The sequence below is a fragment of the Macaca nemestrina genome, chromosome 19, assembly GCF_043159975.1.
Source record: "Macaca nemestrina isolate mMacNem1 chromosome 19, mMacNem.hap1, whole genome shotgun sequence".
NCBI lineage: Eukaryota > Metazoa > Chordata > Mammalia > Primates > Cercopithecidae > Macaca > Macaca nemestrina.
Genome location: NC_092143.1, coordinates 7,801,099 through 7,824,735, shown reverse-complemented (window position 1 = coordinate 7,824,735; position 23,637 = coordinate 7,801,099). Strand labels below are relative to the sequence as shown.

The following is a 23,637-nucleotide window of genomic DNA, read 5'->3' as shown; positions in this document are numbered from 1 at the left end:
TATCTTCTTAAAGGACTATTACTAGTTCTATGCCCCAGGAAATGTATTTCTGAAGGGTCTGGGAAGCATCTCTTTGACATGCAAACATGAAGGAAAATAGCACCCCTGGCTCTGGGTCTCTACAAGAGTACATAGGAACCTAACTTCTGTGGGAGCCTCCATCCAAGTTGTAAAACTACCTGTTTTCATAGAGACGTGAGGACTTAGACTTTTACTTTGAGTAAGGCCCACTACCTGACTTCAAACTATACTACAAGGCTACAGTAACCAAAGCAGCATGGTACTGGTACCAAAACAGAGATATAGACCAATGGAACAGAAAAGAGCCCTGAGAAATAATACCACACATCTACAGCCATCTGATCTTTGACAAACCTGACAAAAACAAGAAATGGGGAAAGGATTCCCTATTTAATAAACGGTGCTGGGAAAATTGGCTAGCCATAAGTAGAAAGCTGAAACTGGATCCTTTCCTTACTCCTTATATGAAAATTAATTCAAGATGGATTAGAGACTTAAATGTTAGACCTAAAACCATAAAAACCCTAGAAGAAAACCTAGGTAATACCATTCAGGACATAGGCATGGGTAAGGACTTCATGTCTAAGACACCAAAAGCAATAGCAACAAAAGCCAAAATTGACAAATGAGATCTAATTAAACTAAAGAGCTTCTGCACAGCAAAAGAAACTACCATCAGAGTGAACAGGCAACCTACAGAATGGGAGAACATTTTTGCAAACTACTCATCTGACAAAGGGCTAATATCCAGAACCTATAAAGAACTCAATCAAATTTACAAGAAAAAAACAACCCCATCAAAAAGTAGGCAAAGGATATGAACAGATACTTCTCAAAAGAAGACATTCATACAGCCAACAGACACATGAAAAAATGCTCATCATCACTTGCCATCAGAGAAATGCAAATCAAAACCACAATGAGATACCATCTCACACCAGTTAGAATGGCAATCATTAAAAAACCAGGAAACAACAGGTGCTGGAGAGGATGTGGAGAAATAGGAACACTTTTACACTGTTGGTGGGATTGTAAACTAGTTCAACCATTGTGGAAAACAGTGTGGCGATTCCTCAAGGATCTGGAACTAGAAATACCATTTGACCCAGCCATCCCATTACTGGGGATATACCCAAAGGATTATAAGGCATGCTGCTATAAAGACACATGCACACGTATGTTTATTGCAGCACTATTCACAACAGCAAAGGCTTGGAATCAACCCAAATGTCCATCAGTGACAGACTGCATTAAGAAAATGTGGCACATATACACCATGGAATACTATGCAGCCATAAAAAAGGATGAGTTCGTGTCCTTTGTAGGGACATGGATGCAGCTGGAAACCATCATTCTCAGCAAACTATTGCAAGAACAGAAAACTAAATACCTTATGTTCTCACTCATAGGTGGGAATTGAACAATGAGATCACTTGGACACAGGAAGGGGAGCATCACACACTGGGTCCTATTTTGGGGAGGGGGTAGTGGAGAGGGATAGCATTAGGAGATATATCTAATGTAAATGACGAGATAATGGGTGCAGCACACCAACATGGCACATGTATGCATATGTAACAAACCTGCACATTGTGCACATGTACCATAGAACTTAAAGTATAATAAAATAAATAAATAAATAAATAAATAAATAAATTACAAACAAACAAACGAAACACACGGCCTAAGACTGCCACCACCCAAGCTCTTGAAAACGCTCCAGCCTTTGGATTCAGATGAGTTGCGTTTAATCCCCTTTTCTACTGTGATCGTCTTGAATAAAGTCTTCCTTATCTGTTTAGCCCAGTCTGGTGATATATTCACTTTTAGAAGGCTAACAGGCTGATCATGATCTTAGATACAAACAGTTGACTTTCCCCTCTAATCAACAACCAAAGAGTTTAGGTGCTAAGAGGGACAGCTTTGCAATGCAGTCCTGGAGAGTAGGATTTCTATCCCAGCCTGAGGTAAAAACATCATTTCTGCTACTTTCCATCACGCCTGAAACATAATAAATGCTCACTTAAATTAGTATTTGAACATGATTGTTGACTGTCATACTTTCTTTCTTATAAACCACCATTTTGATGAACATTCATTGCTCTTCTTAACTCATGCTAATAAAAAAATAGCAATTGAGGTACCCTGTTATGGAGGACAATGGGAGTCTGTGAAAAGCACTCTATCAATTTAATTTAGGGCAACTTTGGAAAAGCAGTGTTATAAAGTACCAGGGAATGTTTGGAAAAATACTGGTAGTAATTTAGGAGAATACGCCATCCCCATTAAAACCCCTATTACCAGTTTTATGCCCCAGGAAATGTTTTTCTGAAAGGCCTGGAAACCATCTCTTTGAAATATAAACATGAAGGAAAATAGTACTTCTGGTTCTAGGTCTTTACAGTAAGGAGCAGACAGAAGCCTAAATTAGCAAATTCTTAAAAGTTGGTTGTACAACATCATCAAAATAATATAGTTAGAAAACTAGGGGATTAAACTATTTATTGTTTCTACCAAGAGTTTTGTATCTTATTATCTAGTTATGATGAAATACCCTTATATGTTATTTTACTACCCAGAGCATTTCATAATATATATGAAATTTTTTATACCAAGAGTTTCATATCTATGATTTTACCCTCACAAGAACCCTGTGAAGTTATCCTTTTTACTTCAGTCTGCACGTCATCAAGCTGGCATGTGCAGATCACACACTAATTACAAGACAGAGCCAGGATTCAAGCAAATGCTGGTTCCTTCGGCTCTGATGGGTATGTGAGCAGCACAGCATCAAGCTGCCTTCCTCCTCCTCTCGCCTTTCACCACTATGAAGAATCTTCAGATGAATTTCTTCTATCATTGGCTGTAACAGAGACACATACAATTCTCTGCATTTTTATACACATAAATTAAGAATCAGAGAAGTTGGGTAATTTTCCAAAAGTGACAAATGTAAAAACTGCAAGTGTATTCATCAGACTTAAATCCAGGTTTGAGACACAACTTTGAAAGTTTAGAAAATTCGTGTAGGATAGTAAGGAAACCTGAATCATTGGCAGGCTCATCTGGAAATTAAGTGCCTGGTGAACTCTTTCAAAAAAAGGAACTTACATAGATGAAATATAACAGGGGTGTATTATTTCTCTGTGCTGTGATTTACTTATTATAGCTTACATTAAATAATTACCTACCAAGAAAACAAGAGAAAATGTAGTCACTTAAAGGCATATTTCTATAGTTTGTTTTACTTTTAATTATAATTTCACCCCCACAATTAATTAATCTGTATTGCCCAGAGAAGGATTTTTCTCAGTCAGTTGAAATGTTTTAAGTCAAAGAAGACAAAGTGTTTTAACAAACAAATAATACACTTCTTCATGTACTTAAAATAATTATAAATGTTGCAATACTCCATGAAAAACTTTAGTATATAATCTTAAGAAAAAATATGCACAAACAGTGAAATATTTAAATACACGAGGTTTACTTGGTGGTCAGCACCTTGGTTGTGATACAGTTGTTGAAAATAAAATACATCCACCCCTTTCTCTACAGACAGAGTCAAATCTATATTAAATAAAAATATGATTAGAAGTTTAATTATTAATTAATTTTTTAACTTACTAAGGATACAAAAGCATTCATGAGAATCAAGCAATTACAGTACATTAATTCTGTAAACACTTAACTGTGTAATTAGAAACATATATTTAATAATAGCTCTTTTCTCATCCCAGACCTACTTTGACTCTGGACACCAAATGACATAGCAAAGCATAACTTAACACATTTAACTCAAGAATAGGAAGCAGAATCAAGAGACGCCTAAAACCTCAAAGGGATCAATTCCTTCTTTTCATCAGCAGTCAAAAAGTTTTTTTTTTAACTTTCATTTTGGTCCTAAGTCCCATCCAGCTATTAAGCCATTTCTAAGGGTTTTCCTAACCTCAGATGCTGATGGTAAGATCCCCGTAAAGTCTTGCTTGTATTCTCTATCTCCACTTCCTTACCTCTCATTCCTTATTTTAATCAGCATCATTAGATTTTTGTTCCTATTATTTCACTAAAACAGTGTGTCTAGTCAAATATTATAGTCAAGTCTCTGTCTATATGGTATTAAACACTCAATCATTGTGTATGATTGATTATACCTCCTTCTTAAAATCTTTTGTTTAACTCTGCAGACACTATCTTATTCTGGTCTTCCCCCTATCACCCTTGCCTCTCCTTCTCAGTCTCCTTTGCTAGCTTGTCTTCCTGACCTCTAAATAATAAGGTTCAGGAGGATGAGATTATATATATATATATATGAATATATAAAAAGATATATGTGAATATATATGAATTATATATCTATCATCTATATTTATTCATTTAGTCATCTATAGAAAACATTCCTCTATATTTATTCTCTAGGCAATAGAATATTCATCTACAGAAAATATTCATCTATACTTCTTCTCTAGGCAATCTCAGTAAGTTCCAGTTTTACATGCTATCCATACATTGATGATAATCTGTTGCCCAGGTTGGAAGGCAGTCATGAAAATACAGCTCACTACAGCTTCAAACTTCTGGACTCAAACCACTGATCTGACCACTTCAGCTTCCCAAGTAGCTGGGACTACAGGCACATGCCCACATTTGGCAACTTTTTTTTTATTTTTTTATTTTTTTTTGGAGACAGAGTCTCACCATGTCGACCAGACTGGGAGACTAAACTTATCTTCAATTCTTGATTTCTTTCATGGGTCCTAGGCTTCCGTATCTCACCATCTACTCAATATCTCTACAGGTATTTTTCAAAGGCAGTTCATATTTAGTATTTCTAAGGCACATTGCTAAATCCCCTTACCCCATTGTGGATTGGCTTGCTCTATATCCAGTATGATATAGTTTGGCTGTGTCCCCACCCAAATCTCATCTTGGGAGGTGATTGGATCATGTGAGCAGTTTCCCCCATGCTGTTCTCATGATAGTGCGTGAGTTCTTATAAGATCTGATGGTTTTATAAGTGTTTAACAGCTCCTCCTTCACGTCTGCTTCCACTTTCACCATTATTGTAAGTTTCCTGAGGCCTCCCCAGCCATGCAGAACTGTGAGTCCATTAAACTTTTTTGCTTTATGAATTACCCCGTCTTGGGCAATTCTTTATAGCAGTGTGAGAACAGATTAATACACAATATGATCTTTATCTAGTATACTCTTCTGAGCTAGGAAGGCTGAGAAACCACAATTCAGCTTGCCAATTCTTCCTCACAGTCAGGTTTTCTTACATAATATAAGATCCGCCAATCAACTACATGTGCCAGGTTTAGATTGCGAAGGGAGGCATTTGAAGCATAGATAGGAATACTCTATAGTCATAATCAAAAGAATGCTTTTGCAGTAAGCAGGTCAGTAGCTTCCTCAGTCATAATAGGGGACATGTGATTCTATGGGTGGGACTCTTTCCAGGGAAGCTCAACATAAAGCTAACTCTCAAGTCCTTCCAAAGACTTTGTCAGTGCCTTGTACAGTTATTAAATTACTAACTTCATAAACTAGCCAGAATAGCTTCTGTTTACTCTAACTGAATTCCAACCCTCACAGACCTGAAGCATCCTCCTGCAACAGGCTTCTGCTTGGCATCATCATCATCCTCCCATGTCAAAGAACAAAGCTCTGGGCATCATACCAGTATGTCTCTCAAGCCCATGCCAACCCATTGGTTATCTGTCTAGACACCCTCACTGTCCACACCCATCCCACCGTTGCCTCTTGCCACTTAACCAATCTCCCTCCTTCCACTCTGCCATTTTAAAGTACATAGGTTACCCAGATTGATCTTTGAAAGATATTAGTAATTTTACATCGCTCCCCTGGTCATATGCTCCTGTGAATTCACATTACATTCTCAACAAAATCCAACTTCCTTAACCTAGCTCACAGTGCTCCATAAAATACAGCTCCCATCTACTTCTCTGACCTCATCTCTGACCCTCTGCCCTATATTCTGTCTCTCACATACACCAAGCTTGGCCCATCTCAGGGACTTCACAATAGCTGCTCCCTCTGCCAGAAACACCTCTCAATCAATTTTAGGTGATTTGCAATTTCACATGACTTCAGTCTCCGCTCAGAAAGGCTTTCATAACCTTCTTTCTTAAATAGCAGCTCCTGTCTCTGTCTCTTCACCATCTATCACCTTATTCTGCCATATTTTTCTTCATCTGTCACTAAGGAAAGCACACAGATGCACATTTGCTTATATTTTTTTATTTCCAGTCACTTCCATCAGGGAAGTCAGCAGCACCACAGCAGGGACATGGCTTCTCTTATTTGGCTCCTGGCCTCTAGCACATAGAACAATGCTCTGCTTTTAGGAAGATTTCGGTGACTATCGCATGAACAAATTATTGAGAAAATAAATGAAAGAATGATTATTTTAGTGGGCCAAATAAGAACACTTATAACTAATTCCCAAAGTAAGATCCAGCATCAACCTTTCCCCTAGTCATTAAATAACCTTGAAAACTTATGATGAATATTACAAAAGCTTTCTTAGTTTCTACTTTTCACAATATGAACAGACATTATATTTTTGAGATGATTCATATATGTTCATATATATATACATATATATGTATACATACATATTTGTGTGTGTGTGTGTCAAAGGAAATGGAATAAGAATCAAGACATGTAACACTTAGATACCAGGCACTTAAAAGAACTTTTAAAACTCACACCAACAAAGAAGGAAAAGAAACTAGGGAATGGAGAGAAGGAGGGACGTATGGCAGACTCTGGAAGCAAGATTAAATATATTTCATGTGCCTCTCACACTGAGGTTACAACTAATGAATGGCAGAATGACCTCCAAAAGCTGAAAGTTAAAAACAGGTTTCCGAGACATGAACATCTTCTGAATATACAGTAGCTGGAAAAAGTTCTATGTATCGCTAGTCATAAAATAAAATATAAATTGTTTCTTTGCATACATATTAACTGCTCTCCGTAGTGTTACCATCCTCTTCAAAGGATTTGCAGTAGCAACTTTTATAAATGATTTTTAAAAGAACCGTTCCTTGCATAATCCCCACATGCAGCAGCATAAGTTGTATTAAATCCTCCTCATCTTCCCTTTCTTCTACTCTCTTTCATCTGTTTTCCACTTTTCCCTGTGATCATTGCTTTATTTCTCTTTCTGATCCAACTGTGGTGATTCAGTGGCTAGAATGATAGATGATAGGAACTATAGCCAATGAACTAGAAGCTGAGATAAGATTGAAAGAATACCATCTTGCCAATTTCAATAATAATAATATATTTTATGTATATCACCATTTATAATTTTCAATACACTTTTAACATCAATCAGCTATTTTCCAGTCTGATTACCACCTTTCGATAGAGTAATAGAGGTAGACATTATTAATTCTATATTATAGAATCAAAAACTCAGTTATTAGAAGATAACAATCATTGTTGTTCTAGGAAATGAGTGTTTTAGAATAAGCTAGCCTGTCAGTCATTTCCTTGCTCACACATGGATTTATATATTTTTTTCAGCTTTAAAAAATTATTTTAAGTTCCTGGATACATGTTGTATTAGTCTGTTTTCACGTTGCTAATGAAGATATATTCAAGACCGGGCAATTTACAAAAGAAAGAAGTTTAATTAAACTTACAGTTAGTTGCACATGGCTGGGAAGGCTTCACAATCGTAGATCATAAGTGTTCTCACTACAAGAAAAGAAATGGTAGATATATGAGGTGATGGATATAATAATTAGCTTGAATGTGGTGATTATTTCACCATGTATATGTGTACCAAATCATCAAATTATTTACCTTAAATTCACACAATAAAAATAATGCATATATCAAACTTTTGTTGGGAAGACTTTTTTTGTCAACTGGAGAAGCAAGTCTATTGAACAACTAGGGCTTCTAAGGCATTATTGAAAGAATAATGAGAGAATAAAAATCCAACATTTCGATAGCTGGATAGTCTGTGAAACTCAGCATGTGGCATCACCTCTTCCGCTGAACCACCCAGCTGTTCTCATCTCCTCCCACTGCCAACTTCTATTCTAACATCTACCCTAATGTCTGATATAGTTTGGATATGTGCCCCTGCCCAAATCTCGAGTTGAATTAAAATTCCCAGTATTGGAGATGGGTCCTGGCGGGAGGTAACTGGATCATGGGGACAAATTTCTTATGAATGGTTTAACATCATCCCCCTTGGTACTGTCCTCATAACAGTGAGTGTTTTCTCATGACATCAGGCTGTTTAAAAGTGTGTGGCATCTTGCTCTTTCTCTCTCTCTCTCACTCACTCCTGCTTTCACTGTGTGACATGCAAACTTCCCCTTTGCCTTCTGCTATGATTGGAAGCTTCCAGAGTTCTCCCCAGAAGCAGATGCTGCTATGCTTCCTGTACAGCCTGTAGAAGTATGAGGCAATTAAACTTTTTTTTTTTTTTTTCTGAAAAGTCTCAGATATTTCTTTATATCAATGTGGGAATGGACTAACACAATGTTAAGTATAACTTTTCAGTTTATACTTAATGCTCAGATGTTCTTTTTTGTATTACCATTGTTTTAGTTAGTTACTGATGAGCAAATAATGCCCTAAAGAGACATATATAAGCCTGGGTTTCTAAAAAAAGAAAAAGCCTTTGGAGGTGGTGTCAAGTAAACGTCACAGAGATTTCACTCTTCTCATCTGCCTGAAAACTTCCTACAGTAAGACAAATTCTAAAGGAAATTCTTCTGAAAGGCTCACATTAGCAGGGACTGTTGTGGACTGGGCCTATATGCAGATCATGGTACACAGATTTTCAGACCTACTCAAAGATGGGCAGATTTTGCTGGCAAGCAGGTCTCTGTCCAGAATATTTTACTGATACTGTCTTATTGAAATGCTACAGCCAAGAGTCAATACTATTCCCTTTCTCCCGTCTGATCAATTTCTATATTTCAATTATGAGAACCTAGAAAACTTTCCACACATTTCCAGCTAGCGTTACTCTTTGAAAATTTTCTTCCCTGGTCAAGCAGTGAACCAAGCTAGTGGCCTTCAGGGCTCTCTTTTTAATCAGGTTTTTACATTAGCACTGTAAGGTAAATTGAATGGGAAAGCCATTAATTAGGATTGCAGCTATGCATAATCACTCAGATGTCGTCACCAGGATCTGCATCTCATGACAGGACTACAGTGAAAGAATGAGACTCTGCTCATTAAACAAAAAAAAACAAAACAAAAACTCCTTCCATAAAATTGTGATGAGGTGCTCCTCTTCTTACAGCTTTTGGTAGGCTAGACAGGAATGGAATATTTTAGGTTTTCTTACAGCTACAGTTAAGAAAATCCCTCTGGGCACTTATTCTATCCTTCTTCCTCTGTCTCAACTGCTTGCTTGCATCCAGAGTCAGGATGGCTTCATACAATTTCTAAAACAGTTCTTTAACACTATCCTGACTGCCAGAGATTTGGTAAACAAGGGCTGCAGCAGATTTTGTAAGCTAAATGTCCAGTCCACCACCCTACTGACTTGACACTTGCCAGAAGTAACCAAACGGCTTCTCACTTCTTCATACCTCCACCTGTCTATCAAAAGTCTCTTGCTTTGCGGAGCTTCACGTTACCTTGCACTTACCCTGAAGCTGTGCCCTCTGCTCACAAAGCCCTTGACTAGTGTGATAAATGGATTCTAAATGTGTGAATAGCATTTGGACATATCTTCTAAATGTTTTGTGTGTGAATAAAAAATAATAGATACAAAATCATGATCTCATTATAACGCTCTTGAGATATTCCTCAGATCAACTTTTTTGCAAAATTATGTCAAGAAATGAAATTGAACAGTTAGATTTTTTTCTGACACTTTACATTGTCCTTGTACAAGTCATAACTAAATGCTTAAGAGGTAACAAGTGTTTAAAGATAAGAGTAATGTTAAAATAAGTGCTGATACCATTTGGCTGTTTCCCCACCCAAATCTCACCTCGAGTTGTAGTTCCCATAAATCCCATGTGTCCTTGGAGGGACCCAGTCGGAGGTAATTGAATCATGGGGCAGTTACTTCCCTGCTGTGCTCCTGATACTGAGTGAGTTCTCGAAAGATCTGATGGTTTTATAAAGGGGAGTTTCCCTGCACATGTTCTTTAGGCCTGCTGCCATGTAAGACATGCCTTTGCTCCTCTTATGCCTTCTGCCATGATTGTGAGGCCTCCCCAACCATGTGGAGCTGTGAGTCCATTAAACCTCTTTTTTCTTTATAAATTACTCTGTCTCAGGTATGTCTTTATTAGCAGCATGAGGACAGACTAATACAAGTGCTTTCTACAATGTAGCAATAGCCATATTAATACACTACCTTGCAGCAGAGTTTAATGAAATTTGGTGTGATTTTTGGTAACCATAGGTGTGAAGGGGAGCAAACAAGCAAGACCATGGGATACAGCAGCAAAATGTGTGTGTGTTTGTGTGTGCACACACACACACATGTGTGTACACATATGGTATGCTGGGGCACAAGACCTAAAATTAAGGCCTGATGTTATGTGAGCCTCGACACCTAGGGAGAACTGAGATGCCTAGGGAAAACTTGAGGGCCTAACCACAAGTTCCAGGCCTTTCTCTATTGAAAGTCCCCAGCTACACATCCTTCTTTGTCATGGAGACCAGCACAGTACTTGCCTATCCCTGAATTAGAGGCTTCAGCCCCTGGTCAGCCCAGTTATTCAGAGAAGTCAATCTCATCATGTACAGGAAGTAGGTCCATGGCACCCTCTTGTTACTATAGAGCTGACCTTCCCCAGTCCTCGCTTTCTCACTGTGTTTCTGACCACAGCCCCTGTGTGATCCTGCAGGCCACGCAGTGTCCTCCTCTCCCAGGCTGTGCATATGTGTGACTAATTCACTGCTGCCAATCTTACCTGCCCAGTGCTGGGTGCTTTAAGTTCAGCCACCCCCATAACCCTCAGGTGGGAACCCTCCTTCCTCAATGAATGAAGAGGAAGTCATCAAAACTTGTGGATCTTCATGTATGTTTGTAAATTTAGATTTCACAGGTTTTTCTTACATACACATTTTCTCCTTGAACCAAAGGTTAAAATTTAGAAGTTGTTACTAAGATGCTCTCTTTGGCCTTGTTTCAGAATTGTGTAAAGGTTGTTTCCTTGGGAGAATTGTGAATGTTCCTTAAAGAGAACTGGCAGGGTCACACCTCCATGCTGCAGCCAGCTGTATCAAATGATAATTTTAAAGATTTTTTTCGTGATGGATCCAATGGTAAGAGACAAAGGAGAAATGTCCTGTTCTAAAAATTGTAGGGCATATAAGTAATGACCAATAAGTAGATAATTTGCAACAAGCACTTTATAACACTTTTGTCTAAGGTATTTCCTTGCAATAAAGTTGTCTTATCCATCAGATTACGAACTGATTTGTAATATGAAATAGTCCAAGGTTAAAATTCAACTACTCAGGCAGGCATGATTAAGTTGGAGTGATTTGAAGTGTGCCAGAAAATTCCCCATGTACAAACATTTCTTACTTTGCTGACATAATGCCTGGAACTCCCACCATTATGTCAAATTCTTTCTGAATGATTCATTCAGAAAAACCCTGATAAAAGAAATGTATCATCTAGTAAAAGCAGTAAGTTTTTAAAAATTTATCTTTCATAGCTAAGTGCAGCATTCTCAGGGGAAGTTGTTGAGGAGAGAAGGATTTAATGTAAGTGAAGAGAAAAGAGACAGAGGAATGTCATCTAGCTTGTGGCTCAGGTAGGGATACTGTAGATTGCCTGGCATGATGAGGTCAAAATCAGTGATGACTGATGTCACAGGTAAGAAGACTACTAAAGACAAATGACACTCCTATCCTGAGGACAAATTCCACATAATTACCCCTAGGCACTTAAAACACATATTTGAAGTCAACTGTGTTTTGATACTTAATAATATTAATATACTTAACACTATTAATCTCATTGAAATTATTGTGGGAATCAAATAAGACACCTTGTACAAAACATCCTTTGCAATCAATTCTCAATAAAAGTCAGTTATGTTGTGCTTTTGAGTATCACTTGCACTACACATTAAAAACAATGAACTTTACTTTTCTTTCTACAATTTAATCATCTTCATTGTCTTTCTGTCTCCCAAGAGTAAGGGACAAATCTCTCCACTATCTTTCCACACCTACCTATGGCTATTTATGTTTTGTCTAATCCAGTAACCTTGTCCCCAACCAATAATTTTAAGTATTTAAATGTACATCTAATTTTCTTTAGGTATTTAATTTATTGTGCATAAATGTCTGGACTTTTAGTCACCTCTCAAGTCTTGTTCTCCCTTCCAATATGGTGCCTGGGTCTAAGGAAGGGAGGAAGAGCTTCTGTGATCTCATGGAAGGGCTCCTTAATTCCACCCCTAGCCATCCTGAAAAACACACTTTTCATCTAAAATTTTTCAGCCTAATCGGATGATACATAAATATGGATTCTACGTAATCGAAACCTCTAGACCTATTAAAGCTTTTCTTAAATAAAAGTTTCGTTGTTGAGAATCTCTCTTTGCCAAAGTGTCTGTCTTTCAAAACCTGTTCTTTCATTTAAAAGTCTACTTAGCATTGAGGATCATTTCCCCTAGTTTCTCTGGTCAGAATGGAATGATTCTCTCATCCCTGGAACAGCAAGTCTGATGGCTTAGCCTTTATAGAAAGCTGAATGAAAACAAAATATGGAAAAACATAACTATAAACAAACAGGTTAGTATTTGCATAATTCTTACTCTTGCAAATATTAATTCTTATTAACGATTATTATATTCAGATATACTCCCTAAGGAAAAAAAAAAGTAGTTACTTTATATTAAAATGTGATGATTCAACTTGAAAAACCTCAAGTTACTGTCCTTCAAACCAGCAGTCAAGTGCATTCTCTATAAAAGCAGTATAAAACTTTTAAAAAGTCTAGTTGTGTGAATGAATCATAAATTTCTCAGGCCAGATGGTATTAAGTCATAGCCTGCCAAATATCGACATCATTTACAGTACTACAGTAAATGAAATTAGCACTAGTTGGCACTTTGAATTGTCAAGTGTTAATTTGCTAGACATTCACAATCTTCCTTATGCTTGCTGCATTATAGTAGCTGATTTTATAGGTACTGTTTTAAGAATGTATTAACATATTTTTCTCTGAGATCACATTAGTCTTTCATAGGTATCTGAGTACCTCTTTAGAGATATACACAACATGAAGTTACAGGGGGAAAACTTTGGAATGAAGACTCTGACACTTTGAATTTTCATGATGGCTATGCTACCTACTTGTATCACTTAGTCCCTTCAATTCTTTGGACTCCAGCTCACCATTGTACATTAAAGACAAGGGGCAGCTTCAGTGGTTCCATTCAGGTATACTATTCTGTAATTATAAAATTTTATTCTAAAGTTGATTTTGACTCAACACCAGCCTTGTCTTCAAACGCTTTTCTACCCCTGTGTCTAAAATGTCTATTTGCTATATTAAAGGCTGTGGTCAGTGCTTTTTGCAGTTGGGCAAGCCTGTCAAGACATAATTGAGATTTTATTTTAAAAACATAGTTTTTTTCTTAGAAAACTCATGTACATGCAAAATCTTGCATCCTAACTTAAAGGTTTACAAAATCCCCAAACTCCATATATAGAGACTTACGGAATCATAAAAACCACGATAAGATACCTTCAGTCTCCTTGGATTAGGCACTATTTAAAAGAACCTCCAGAACCTATACACACACACAAACAAACACACAGTCTAGGTGTACATAAACATTGTATATGCATTCAAAAATTTATATATATATATATATATATGTGATATGTGCAAAATTGCATACACACATATGCCCTCTTTGATCAGTCATCATTGCTAAAGATTAGTCAGTGACTACCATCAACTCAAGAATTTCCTTTTCACTATTCTATCCTGGCACTGGTTTTGACATTCTACATAGATGAAGACTAAACCCATAATACATCTGCATGTTGGATATTGTTTTCCCCTGTAAACATATAGGAAACTCAGGAATAAAGATTTTCAGTGATGCTTCCTGTCCAAGGTCACCTGGTTAGAATATGACAGTTGGGTTCATAGCATAGACTCACTGTGACCCAGCGTCTTTTCCTCTCTATCACACTAGTATTTCTAGTTAGAGAAGACTGATGGAATGATCTTTTCTATTGCTTCAGTTCTCCACAGATCCTATGAAGTAGGTTTGGGATAGGGAACAGGTATCTACAGGATTGTTAACCTACCTGGTTATTCTGTAACACTGCAGAGCTACAGACTGAGTCTCTGAAGAAGGGAAATAGGATGGCAGGATGCCCAGTACCAGGAGGTATCTAGCAGGGCAGTTGAGAGGTTGTTCTACTGGAGACGAAACTGTCTTCCTAATTCAGTTTCTGGGATCTTGGAAAAGTATAGCATTGCCTCAGCAGTTCTGACTCATCCACCAAGCCTCCTGTTTTTCTCCTTGTGTCACCCATAAAAATCTGTGAGGGGTGTGTGTGTGTGTGCGTGTGTGTGTGTGTGTGTGTGTGTGTAGTTGGGGCCATGAAGAAAGTGACTTGGCCTCCAATATGAACTGTCCCTTCCTCTCAGCCAACCTAAGTTCCACTTCTAAGTGCAGGGGAATGTGTATTTGGTTTCTGAAAGGGAGGATGAAAACATTACTTGCTGATTATTAAGGGATAGGAAGCCAAATGAATCTTCTGCTGGAACTGCTTTCTGTTCTCAGGAGGATGGTTCCGGGTTTCTAGGACAGAAGTCTTGCTTTAGGCAGAAAACCTTGTTAGTTCTTCCATTCCTACTGGCCTTCCTGACAACTTGTATATCTTCCTAAATTGGATATGACTATATATATGTGTGTGTGTATATATATACACACATAATTTTTATTTCACATTTCTGCGCCTCTGTCCTTACTTTAGCCAAGCAGAAGAAACAGTAATTCCTTTTTGCAGGTATTAGTTTTTTACCATTAGATTTAAACTGGGAATAGAAATTACACCTAGTTTAATCATTATCAAATATTTATGTGGCTTATGTAACACTAATGCTTTTAATTTATATTTCATCAGAAAAGGAATTGTTCTTATTTTTTTACTCAGGAATTATATGGCACTTACTAGGTACCAGTTAATGTTTTAAATATTTTACAAATATTAACTCATTGTGTTTCCCACCAATCAGGCAGGAAGATCCTGTTCTTACCTCCACCTTACAGATGGGGGAACTGAGGCACAGTAAAGCTCACTATCATGCCCAGACTCACACAGTGAGTCAATGGTAGGGCTGGGCTTCAAACCCAGGCAGTTGATCTTCATTAGGTTTTACACTAAACATGAAATTGAGCACATCCCAATGGAAGTAGGAAACTGTGATAGGCAGAGTGATACCCCTCCAAAGATGTCCACAGCCTAATTATTCTTAGACACAGGAATCTGCTAGGTTCCGCAGCCAAGAAGAATTAAGATTTCAGGTAGAACTAACTGTACTTAGTTACTTAGATATATTAGTGTGTTCTCACACCTGAGACTGAGTAATTTATAAAGGAAAGATGTTTGATTGACTCACAGTTCAGCATGGCTGTGGAGGCCTCAGGAAATTTACAACCATGGTGAAAGGAGAAGCCAACACATCCTTTTTCACATGGTGGCAGCAAGGAGAAGTGCTGAGCAAAAGGAGGGAAAGCCCCTTATGAAACCATCAGATCTTTTGAGAACTCACTCACAATCATGAGAACAGCAGCGTGGGAGTAACTGCCCACATGATTCAATTATTTTCTACCAGGTTCCTCCTAGGACAAATGGGGATTAAGGAAACTACAATCCAACATGAGATTTGGGTTGGGACACAGGCAATCCATGTCATTAGGTAATAACTATTTTCTCAGTTGTCTTTGCAATAGGGGAATTAAACTGGATTATCTGGATTGATTCAATGTAATCACAAGGATTTTTATAAATGAAAGAGGGCACAGGGAGGGCCAGAGTCAAAGAGGGAGAGATGACAACAGAAGCAGAGGTCACATAAGGTGGGACCATGAGACAATGTAAGCAGGAAGCTTCTAGAAGCTGAAAAAGGCAAGGAAAAGGATTATTCCCTAAAAACTCCAGAAGTAATACAGCCTGCAGTCCTATTTTAGATTTCTGACATCCATAATTATATGATAATGTTTTTCTCATTTCAAGTGAGATATTTTTTAATTTGTGAGATTTTTTTCTATAGCAGAAAATGAAATAAGACAAAAAAATTAATTATCTCCAAATGTGTTCAAGTTAAAAATATGAAACTCAAAGTTCAGGTTTATCATTTAGTAGGTGTGTGAACCTGAAACAACGACTTAATCTTTCTGAGTTTTGGTTAGCCTTTCCATAGAATGAAGAAAGGTATATTTATTTTATATGATTATTAAAGCCGGGTTGTCACAAAGTAAAAAAATTGCACTGCCTGAAACCCAAATTTACTTTTTAAGTGAAAGTTTCCCTCTGGAATTGTGCAGAAGATTAAAATAGCCAGCATATGTACAGTCTTGTATGATTGTTAAAATAGATAGCAAGTGCAAAGCATCTTCTCCAGGAAACTGAAATAAAGGATGTATTCAAATAATAGCTATGATGATGATTGTAATTACCAATAGAACATTAGTCGATGATATAGGAATTTAATCAGAGAGCTAGGAGGCACAGTGAAAAGTATCTGTATTAAAGTTTTTTGGAAGCAAACTAGACTTCAGATCCAATTCCAGTACACTCTAGTTGTATGATATGGAAAAAGTTTCTGTGTATGTTAAACCTTCTAGAAATGCTAAACTTTTAAGGTTGATGGAGGTCTAGTTGAGTTGACATAAGTAGGGTGCCTAGGATGTGGTAGGCACTCATGAAATGTTTTCTGCAGGATTATAGTTCTCCATGTACTTCATGCCACAGTTAACTGTAGATATTACACAAAAAACTCCCAACAACTAGTCACCCTTTTAAGTAATGGTAACATTTTGGAATCTTCCACTATGGTCCCAATCCAGTATGGCTTTTATATATGTTATTTGTTCTCAATAATACTAAATATCTACTAGTACTCAAAATCAAAATAATATGTAGTGATTCTGACAAAACAATAGTGATCTATGGCTATATCAATAGCTTAAAAACATCACTAATATAGTGCTGGAATTGGAAGTTGCAATGAAAAGTGACAGCCATTGTAGCCCTGTGCATATCTATCAATAATTCACCTCATTAATACTGTCAGTTAATATTGATTTCAAGGAGAGTGATTATATGCTAAAATGACAGCTGCATAACTGATTCTGCTAGGGCAGGAAAAGAAGAATGAAAGTCAACTACCCATCACTCCCATAGCACTTTATGAACGGACTTTCTGATCAGTACTATATCCTTGGTGTAAAGTTCACCTTGAGTTATTTACAATGAATAAAGGAAAAGTGATTTTAGAGAAAAGTCAAAATTCATCTCTCCCAAAATTATTTATTTTTCTAGTATTTTGATACTATCTTATGAACCAAATTTTTACAACAAAGTAAATAATCCTCAAAATTATATATTTATAAATGTCTCAAGTTCTTAAGTTTCCTTCAGTGCTAATGAATCCACTAAGTGACTCATCTGCCAATTACACTTAGAAGTGTAACAGCTTTCTCTGTTCAGAATATTCAATTACTAGATGTTCATTTCAATTATGATACCTAGTAAACATCTCATCAGGGACCTGAAAAATGTCTTTGAATAGGGAGAATGTATGTCTCTGTAATCAGTATCATTTGATAACAATAATTAGAAATAAATAAGGTTGACAAAAACAGCACAATGTCACTTTACTTTGAAACTGAGTCATTTTAGACTTCTTGACAATGAAAAAAGTCAGCTTCATTTTTTCTGGAATTTTTTAAAATTGTAGATGTTCTTTTTAATAATGCCAAACTATTCTTTTAAAGTACTTTCATAATAATTAATATTTAATGTGTATAAATATGAAACGTGAGATGTCATCTATTAATTCAGCAAATGGCTCCTTTTATAGGACTTCATTATCTATGGATGCATATGAGTGTTTATGTGTAGCAGTAACAGTAGCAGTCACAGACATAAAAACATTTGCACCACCACTCCATCCCAAAGAAAAAATAAACAAAAATGCACGATAGATATTTGTGTTTGCTCACTCTTAATGACTAATTTCTTTGATTATCCTGTGAACTCAAGACATCTACTAGTGTGATCATAGTTCCTTGTATAGAAATTATAACTAGCATTTACCTGAAATAACAATGTAACATTCTAATTAGTATGACCTCTTTTCTAAAAACTATCTCCGTGAAGATCTTCCTGATATGGTGGTTGTGTCATTACCCTCAACATTAAGGTGACAGCAATTCCTATTTAAAATACAAATTTCCTCTAAAGTGAAGATTGAGGCTGGCAAGGTCCATTGATATATACCAGCATTAGTGGCTAAAACCTCAAAGAGAAATTGAGCTTTTAAATAGCCTCAATCATCTCCTTCCACAATTATATTAATAATTTAATAATTTTTATACATGTTCATGCAGACTTTAATATTCTTCTCTGTAGGGGGTGAAGCTTACTGCACTTGCCAGTTCCCTGAGTATAAGTTGGACTTACAGATAAGCTTCTAAGTATGGAAAGAGAAAAATAGTAATTTTATAGTGGAGAAACATGGCAATCATCAGCTTAATGAAGTGATCAAGTTTACACACCCTCTAGTAATTACTCATGTTGATATATTACATGCACCTGATATGATGAGATGAGCACACAGAACATGTATGACACTCTTCCCCAAATCCACGATCTCACCTCAGTATAATCATTTAAAAAGTTAGACAAATCCAAATCTAGGGACATTCTACAAAACACAGGATGACTTCAAAATGTTTGTGGAAAAATAAAATTAAAAAATAAAAATAAAAAGTATAAATTTAGTATCTCAACACATTCTCTATCAAGCACAAGCACACTTTTTTAAACAATGATACCATCCATTTAGTCCACCTTTAAAGAACTGAGGTCCTGGGACTTTAACCATGTCAATGCAGTCTAGTTTAAATTATTTGCTGGAGAAAAATAAATGCCATAATTTTTTTTAAGATTAAAAAACAGAAAGAAGTCAGGAAAAGCCAATGCAGGACGGTAAGGTGTGTGCCTTATGATTTCCAATCAAAACTCTTACAAAATTTTCCTTGTTTGATGAGCACAATAAGCAGGAGCATTGTTATGGTGGAAAAAGAATCTCTCATGAAGCCTTCCCAGTGATTTTCCTGCTAAAATGTTGGCCAATTTTCTCAAAACACTCTTATAATAATCAGATGTTATCATTATTTGACCGTCCAGAAAGTCATCAAGAAAAATGCCTTGAGTATCCCAAAAAACTGTTGCTGTAAACTTTGCTCTTGACTGGCCTCCTTTGTTTTGACTGGACCAACTCTACCCCTTGGTAACCATTGCTTTGATTGTGTTTTATGTTCAGGATTGTATTGGTAAAGCTATGTTTTACCTTCCGTTACAATTCTTCAAAAAAAAAAAAAGGATCTTGCTTAAAATGTCCTTGATTAAAGGACATTAAAATGTCCTGATTAAAATCGAGACCTTTGTTTAAATGTCCATTTAAATGTCTTCGCTTGTCTGAAGCTGATCTGAATGTTTCTAGTAATTAAGAGTCTTTTTCTTGAAAAGGGTGCATGTGTGTTTGTTCAGGAATTTATGCCAGGATAAAAACAGTGCAAATAAACTCTATCTAGGTTACCAAATCAAAATAGTGAGAGGCTAGGGCTGAGTGAAGATGGTCAGAATCCATAAGGCACTGATAAAATAAAGAATAAAATATGACCATGCAGCCTAGGAAAGTCCTGTGAACTGAGAATCACAGAGGCTATTGTACTTACCTATCATATACTGTAGGGGCCTGCGTGGTGGTTTTAAGAAGAGCTTAGCACCACATAGAAAATGGCTTGGAACCAGACAAGAGTGGAAAATATCTATCTTTCCATTTGAAAGTCAAAGAGAAGCTGAATTTACACAAAGAATGAAGCACAACAGGATGTAAGTCGGAGCATATGTCCATAGGTCAGTTCTTGACCTAGGTATGGAGTGGGGGATGGGGAATGAAGCTACAATTAAAGGAAAAGTTCCAGCCAAATGTCACCTAGAGCTAGCTTTGATAAGGGTGGTTATCAATGGTGTGTCAGTGCATAGACTTGAAGCAAAATAATAGTATCCACTCAGGTCTCAATGCAACCACCTTAAATTTTCTCTTTCGTTCTTTCTTTACCAGTAAAAATATAAGTAAACATATTTCAAGACTTAAGAAAAACTATTAGAACATTCAACATAATTATAAAAAATAAGTACATGATTCATAGCTAGACCAGCCAAACATGAAACTGTTAGATTCTGAAAGACTGATAATAAAATATTGTCATAGCATTAGTCAGTGTGTGTAGAATAGGCATAACGCCCAAGCTAACTGGGGGTGAATAATCAATGCAATATTTATGAAAACGTGTGTTTAGCAATAAAATTGACTATAAGTTGCTTGCATTAAATAATACATATGGTAAAAGCATTTACATATTTGGCTGATATTCCTATTCCAATATTGTATTTTTTATTTGCCTACCTTTTCCTTTTTAATTTTTCAAGATAAAATGTCTTTAACACTTGCTAGCCAAATGATTCATGGTCATTACAAAAATTTCCAAAAACATAAAAAAGTAAAAAGTTGAAAAAGGAATATTGACTGTACATCTTCCCAGATATGATTTTATGCTTATGTAAAGATAAAAAGAGGGATGCATTGAAAGATCAATAAATGAAATGTTGAACTAACTGATGAACAAACCGGTTAGATAGACACAGTCAATAATAGAAGCAACATATGTCATCTTAATTAAAAGCATTTTAATTCAAATTAAACATTTTATAAAGCTAATTGAAAAATAATCTGTATATAATTGAAAGAGTTGCTGGATTTCATCCATTTGCTTCATCATCCGAAGAGTTATTAAATCTTATGAGCTTTCTCTACGTTTGAAAAAAATCACAAAAATATCCTTATGAAGTATTGGTCATAAAGCTTTGATTTTAAAATATTTTTGATTATTAATACTACATCTAGTATTCATAATTAATATAATTAATTTATATAAAATTTTCTGTGTATTAATATTACATATAATATCAACAATTAATATAAGTAATATATTATATTAATTACATATATTCTATCATATATTAATATATTATATATATTTATATTCTAAACATGAATAATAGATTATAATTCTTATACATAATATATAAATATTATATATGTTTATGTATATATTAATATCATATATGTTTATGTATATCAACAAATTTTATGCTAAAAATGTGAGAATTATGTAAAAAAAAGTAATTATATATAAATATATTTTTTATATTGATAATTTTATATTCATATCTAATTTTATATTTACATATAATTGATATATAAATATTAATACTATTAAAATGTTAAGTTTTAGTGTGTAATATTTAACACATTAATAATACTGGTAAATATATATAAATATATTATACAGTAATATAATTATATAATTGATATAATTATTATATGTTAATATTTGTATTTATTTGATACTTTTAATATTAAAAATGTAGTTAGAATTATGTAAAATATGTAGCGATATATAAAGAGAGAGGGAGCTATGAAAGATAGCAAAACTGTCCCACTAATTTTCCTTCTCAATTCCTTGAATATAATGTTTATGATTTTGCCTTTTGACAGCTTACAGCCTTTACATTGTGCTGTGTGGCCATGATTTCTACAATTATTTAGTTTTATTTATATCTAAAAATAATTCAATATTTATTCCCAGTTTTTTCATAGATTCTGTACTTCTAAATTATTTTTAATATTTACCACTTTGTTAATTCTATTGAAATTGTCTAGTTCATATTTTTATTTTATTTGTTTCCCCTGAGACTTGCTAATTGTTTTTGATTCATTGAGTTATTGCATGTGTAAAAGTGAATTTTTCAGCTTAGAATTAAAATCCTCAGATATCACTTCCTAATCCTTAGAAATTTGCCCATATGTTGCCTTTCTTCTGAAATTGTTGTTTTAGAATATATCAACCATTCATTCACTCAGTAAGTATTTTATTGAGTGCTTACGATAGGATCTCAAGTCCTTTGTTCTAGGAACAAGAGTAAAGCAATAAACCAAATACACAAAATCGTTTCACTTAGAGGTCACATCCTAGGGAAGGAAAACAAAAACACATGAGTAAAAAGAACATCAATTTAGATCATACGTGATTAGCTCTTGGCTCCTGTCCTCTGCCTCGCCACAGTTCTCAAGCTGGACTTGGCTAATATCTCTACCTTGAGTTGAAGGGTGAAGAGAGAAAGTACGAAGAAGAGTTAGGTGTCCTGGGCAATCATAAGCAGCTGCTTCTCAGAAAGGGAAGGGGCAGCCTTGCCAGGTCCTCTTTGTTCTCCCAGCCCAACCCTTCCGTCAGGCAAATGGTGGTCATCTGAACTCAAGACTCTCGGCCGGGCTGGGTGGCTCGCGCCTGTAATTCCAGCACTTTGGGAGGCCGAGAGGGGCGGATCACGAGGTCAGGAGATGGAGACCATCCTGGCTAACACGGTGAAACCCTGTCTCTACTAAAAAATACAAAAAAATTAGCCGGGCGTGATGGCGGCGCCTGTAGTCCCAGCTACTCGGGAGGCTGAGGCAGGAGAATGGCGCGAACCCGGGAGGCGGAGCTTGCAGTGAGCCGAGATCGCGTCACTCACTCCAGCCCGAGCAGCGGAGGGAGACTCCGTCTCAAAAAAAAAAAAAAAAAAAAAAAAAAAAAAAAGATTCTCGCGATGACCGCTACTCTTCTGCAAGTCAGCATCCATAATCTTTCCTATCCATATCTAAGCTACAGCTTACATATACATTAGGTGGCAACAAATTCTAACTGAAACCACAGCAGATCTGAAAACCCTATAAGGCCGGGCGCGGTGGCTCACGTCTGTAATCCCAGCATTATGGGAGGCGGAGGCGGGCGGATCACGAGGTGAGGAGATCAAGACCATCCTGGCTAACTCGGTGAAACCCCGTCTCTACTAAAATTACAAAAAATTACCCAGGCGTGGTGGCGGCGCCTGTAGTCCCAGCTACTCGGGAGGCTGAGGCAGGAGAATGGCGGGAACCCGGGAGGCGGAGCTTGCCGTGAGCCCAGATCGTGCCACTGCACTCCAGCCTGGGCGGCAGAGCGAGACTCCATCTCACAAAGAAAAAAAAAAGAAAGAAAAGAAAACCCTACAAGACCCTAAAAGATAGACAATAACAAATGTTGGTGAAGATTTTATAAAGTTGAATCCTCTACACATTGTTGGTTGCAATATAAAATGGTACAGTCACTTTGGAAGATAGTTGAAAAGTTGTTGAAAACAAGAAACATAGAGTCACCATATGACCCAGAATTTTCACTTTTCTGTACATACCCAAGGGGGAAAAACAAAAAGAAAACATGTGCTCCACAAAAG

At 36.3% G+C, this 23,637-nt stretch overlaps 1 long non-coding RNA gene across 2 annotated transcripts in view; it reads right to left on the bottom strand.

Moving 5' to 3' along the window:
• Positions 1-22,654, bottom strand: part of LOC139360098 (uncharacterized) — a 132,700-nt gene extending 110,046 nt beyond the window's left edge. For both annotated transcript variants that reach the window (XR_011617207.1, XR_011617206.1), the window contains exons 1-2: positions 22,410-22,654; positions 7,695-7,749 (exon numbers count right to left, since the gene is read on the bottom strand). This is a non-coding gene — a long non-coding RNA (uncharacterized lncRNA). The remainder of the gene's footprint in view (positions 1-7,694; positions 7,750-22,409) is intronic.
• Between the last annotated feature and the right edge of the window lie 983 nt (positions 22,655-23,637).